Raw genomic sequence first — 5,407 nt, 5'->3', positions numbered from 1 at the left:
TTCGCATACTGAAGCTGCTGACGAAGTTCCTCCAAGTCCTGCGCTGAACCCTTACTCGAGGAATCCTCACCAAACTCACTATCAATAGGCGTTTTCTTCGAGTGAGAGGAAGTAGGAAAAACATCGGAGGGACGAGGAGTTGAAGTGTTGTTATCAAATATCAACTGAAAACAAAAGGTTCGACATCAATCATCAAGCAAAATATAATTCCATTGATTTTCAGAATATTTACAAGGCATTACAATGGAGGATGCCCTAACGAGCTAGTGGGGTAAGTGTCGCCAAAAGCTACTTTGGCGACAGCATCAAAAGGAAGAAAGAAAAAGAAAAAGTAAGAAAGACAGGATGGTCTACTTGACCTCCGGCTTGGATGAGCTTGGAGCAGGAGTTGGTTTGCAACCGAGGAAGGCAAGGATCGGCTTTGAGGGTGGCTTGGCAGCTTTAATTAAAGATTGCCATTTCTTCATCTCCATCTCCTTTATATCGCCAACTTTAGCCCAGTCGACGTTTTGTTGGCTGTCAGCAACCAGAGCGATTGTGCCATCAACGCCAATCTTCAGGCCTTCTTGGCGAAGTTTGAGCCCAAGATCTTCCGTCAGGTTGAAGCATTTGGCGAGAGCAGTAAAAGTGTTGGGCTCTTCTTTCTTCGGGAAGAAATAGGGGAAAAGCTTCGACAGACCTGCTTCGGCGTCAGCAAGGCCATCACGTGCTTCATCTCCATGGATTTCAAGGAGAGAAAGCGCGTTGATAAGCTCATCGCCTTCAGGACATTCCAGTTCATACTCTTGATGTGTTCTCCCTGAAAACAAGCAAAAGGAAGCTCGTCAATAAGTACGCTAGAGAAAGAGAAGTAACCTGAAGAAATGCACAAGGATTTGAGTACTTACTAACAAAACATTGACTCTGCGATTGCAAGCGACTAAGGATTTCTTTTTCACGAGCAGCTTGCTCGGTCATCTTGTCGCTCAAAGCAGTTTCTGCTTCATGAAGTCTTTTTCGCAGATCTTCGATGACAGCGGCATCAGATTCAACCTTCTTGAGAGCCTTTTCTTTTTGCTCCAGTTTACGAGCAAAAGAATCAGCACGCTTGTTGGCTTCTACGAGATTTTCTGACAAAATAGACAACAACAATCAAGATTATGGTAAGAAATGATGGAGAGGTCATTTACCAAAAGAAATAGCAAAAATATTACCTTTGGCTTTTTTGGCATGATCACGGTACCCGATGAATTGGGTATCGAGACAGATGTATTCCTTCATCAAAGGCTGACAAAAAGATAGAGAAAGAGAGCATCAATACAGTAAAAAAGTTCGACAGCAAAAAGAAAAAGGGAAGCGAAAAACAAAAAAAGAGTCGACAACATTGGAATATTCGGAATAGAAGAGAAGAAGTGAACAACTTACATCATCCAAGGAAGGAGTCGTGGAGCTACCAGGTAGTAAGGCAAGCTCCTTGGTTGGCTCGACCCTTGCCCTCTTCGGTGAAGCGGCACCGGGGCTTGCAGGTGGAGTTGGATGCTCAATATTTTGCTGAGGAGGAGAAGTTTCATCTCCATAAGGCTGAGCTTCAGACACAACTAAAGTACGCGACGTACTCGTTCGAGCAGTCGCGTCAATAGGTTGCTCTTCTTCCTCGTCACCACTGCAATGAAAATGGCGACAATATAAGAATCAAGATAGACAAAAACATCGAGAGCAAAACAATAAAGAGCAATAGAGAACTTACGAGCTGACAAGAGCATCCTCGTAAGGGTTGAAAGCTGCTTTCCTTTCGGAAGGACCAGCTTCTTCGGCTTTGGAAGCGCCGGAATCGGCGACTTCATCCCTTTTCCTCTTGTTCCTTGGAGAAACAGCGGAAGGAAGGGAGCGTGTTGAGGTAGTGGCCTCAGACTCGGCTTCTTTTTCAGAGGAAGCCGCGGATTTTTGAGAACCCGCAACTTCACTCTCAGGGCGAGAAGTGCCCTGGTTGTCATCGTCGACAACGGTACGTTCTTCGACTTCTCCACCTTCAGGAAGAGGAGGAAGAGAAGCCAGAACAGGATGGTTCTGCAAAAAACAAAAAATGTCGACAAAAAGTTATGCAAAATACGCTAGCAAGATAGTAGTCGACAAATACTAAAAACCCGAGAAGACAATATAGTAGACAAGAGGAAAAATTACCTCGGGAAGGGAATTGCCGCCACTATATGGCGTAATGCAGCAAGAGGATGGAATAGTATCCTTCTTGCTGAGCGATGAGATTTTTCGGATAAGCTTTTCCAAATCCTTCAAAGGAAGGTCTTTGGAGAGCCTGTCGACGTCTTCTTCACCAGCATACCTCCAAAGGGGATTTTTGCGAGCCTGGAGAGGCTGCACTCTAATCCTAAGGAAATAGGCTGTGATCTCAATACCCGACAGTTCCTTGCCGCGGGTGTTCTGGAGCTAGTGGATGCGAGTCATCAGCGCTTCTGTCGCCAATTTCTCATCTTCGGTAGCTTCAGCATCCCAGGAACGGCGGCGAAAGATTCTGGCTCCTCCGTCGAAAGGAGCGATGTTGTTCTCCACTGAATCGGAGCTCTCTTCGTGCACATACAGCTATCTCTTCTGCCAACCTTGGACGGAGTCGGGGAATTTGACGTCGAAGTATTCGACGTCAGAACGAACACAGATAACAACGCCGCCAATGTTGTAGGCGATGTTGTGGGAGCCATTACGGCGGAGGCAGAAGATACGCTTCCACAGAGCCCAATTAGGTTGGACTCCGAGGAAGCACTCACACAGTGTGATAAAAATCGACACGTGGAGGATGGAATTGGGCGTCAGTTGATGCAGCTGAAGCCCATAGACAAAAAGAAGACCTCGAAGAAACTCATGGATAGGGGGAGAAAGACCGCGGATGAGGTGGTCAACGAAACTGACCTGGTACTCGATTGGAGGCGAAGGATAGCTCTCCTCCTTGGGGAAGCGGAGCGCGTTCTCCTTCTTGGTGAACCCCAGCTTCTTCAGCAGGTTCATGTCCTGGTTGGAGATCTTAGATCTCTCCCACTCCAGATCTTCGGCGGCCATCTTGGACTCGGGAGTGCTGTGCCTGGTCAGACGTGCGCGAGGTGGCATCAATGAGCGTGGAGGAGAAAGGTGCGAGCGTGGTTGAGTGCTTGAAGCAATGGGAGCAGTGGAGGATTTTGTAGAGGAGAAGCAGAGGTGCGGTGCGAGCGAAAGTATTGACGGAGGAAGATGATGACCTTAAATAGAGGTGCGGTGAATCGACGCGCCGTTGGATGAAGAGATTGCGGGATAGATGGTGTACACGTGGACAAGGGGTAAAAATTAATTTCATACAGACGAGAAAAAATGGGAACTACAGTGCGTGCGCCAGGAAAAGTGGAGGACGTGTGTCCCCCACTTGCATGACGTGTCAACTTGGTGGGCAGTTTGGGCCCGCGCGGTAGAGAGAGAGCAGTTCTTGCGTTTTCCCGATAAAGCGGTCGTGGCTATCGTCAGCAATGATGTCACCTTGGAAAGAAAAAAAATCGGCTAAAGTAGCTTCATAAGAATGGCGACAGCAGAAGATTGTTGATTTTTTCGGGAGCCTTTGGTCAAATACAAGTTTTTGATCAAATGCTCGGGGGCTACTTTGGAACAATGAAAAACTCGAGAATGACAAAATAGAAATGGCGAGAGCCTATGATCAAATACAAGCATTTATTCATAGCCTCGGGGGCTACTCCCATCGGGAGCGCTGTTTGCGCACCCGACAGATATGAAAACTGCGAGAAGGAAGGAATATATAGCAACGTAAGGCGTTGAGCCTACACCCAAGCACAAGTCCTTGGCTGTAGCCTCGGGGGCTACTCCCATCGGGAACGCTGTTCGCGTGCCCAATGAAATTATAAAAAAAGAGAGAGAAAGACGAAAAAGTGAGCATATTTCGAGTTATATAAATAACTCTACATATACTCCCATCGGGAGAGCAATATAAGTCATCCGTTGACTCACTAAAATGTGCTATTCCAACAGCCAAAAAAGCACTCGACAATATATTCTCGGAGCGCCAAAGTTGTGAACAATCTCTGAATGCCGCAAAAGTTTGCGAAGGTAAGACCCTAGATCCGTTCTGTGTGGCGTGGCGCCGTCTCTGACGTCGGTTTGCTACTTTTTTCCGTATCAACAGATACGAAGAAAAATCCTAACGGACGCGTTAGGTACCCGATAAAATATGACTGGGACTCGACAGAATGGTAAAACCTTAAGCAGCACCTGTCGAAGTTTACACCAGTATCTCGAGATCATATCCAGGGACGTGATCTTGAAGTAGGTTTTTGCGGATTGCCACTAGAGCAGTTAACTAGTACCTGGTCCGTCAGATGAACTAGCCCCAACTACCATTATCCCTGTACAATATATAATTTTGTATCCAAAGATATGCGATATAGTTCAGAGCTATTGAACGAATATAAAGTTGGAGATTTTCCCTGACTCTGCGATTCAAGCAAAATCTCGGGGGCTACTGACATAGGAATCCCCAATGGGCCTGCTAATACGTCTCAAACGTATCTATAATTTATTATGTTCCATGCTACTTTATTGATGATACTCACATGTTTTATACATACTTTATGTCATATTTATGCATTTTCCGGCACTAACCTATTAACAAGATGCCGAAGAGCCAGTTGCTGTTTTCTGCTGTTTTTGGTTTCAGAAATCCTACAAAGGAAATATTCTCGGAATTGGACGAAATCAACGCCCAGGGTCTTATTTTTCCACGAAGCTTCCAGAAGACCGAAAGGGAAACAAAGTGGGGTGACGAGGCGCCGACACTACAGGGCGGCGCGGCCAAGGCTTGGGCCGCGCGGCCCTGGCGTGTGGGGCCCTCGCGTTGCCCCCTGACCTACCCTTCCGCCTACATATAGCCTTCGTCGAGAAAACCCTAGTACCGAGAGCCACGATACGAAAAACCTTCCAGAGACGCCGTCGCCGCCAATCCCATCTCGGGGGGATTCAGGAGATCGCCTCCGGCACCCTGCTGAAGAGGGGAATCATCTCCCGGAGGACTCTTCATCGCCATGATCGCCTCCGGAGTGATGTGTGAGTAGTTCACCCCTGGACTATGGGTCCATAGCAGTAGCTAGATGGTTGTCTTCTCCTCATTGTGCTATCATTGTCGGATCTTGTGAGCTGCCTAACATGATCAAGATCATCTATTTGTAATGCTACATGTTGCGTTTGTTGGGATCCGATGAATATGGAATACTATGTTATGTTGATTATCAATGTATCATATATGTGTTGTTTATGATCTTGCATGCTCTCCGTTGCTAGTAGAGGCTCTGGCCAAGTTGATACTTGTAACTCCAAGAGGGAGTATTTATGCTCGATAGTGGGTTCATGCCTCCATTAAATCTGGGACAGTGACAGAAAGTTCTAA

This window comes from Lolium perenne, chromosome 7 (genome assembly GCF_019359855.2).
Source record: "Lolium perenne isolate Kyuss_39 chromosome 7, Kyuss_2.0, whole genome shotgun sequence".
Taxonomy (NCBI): Eukaryota; Viridiplantae; Streptophyta; class Magnoliopsida; order Poales; family Poaceae; genus Lolium; species Lolium perenne.
This window is presented reverse-complemented; position numbering follows the sequence as displayed.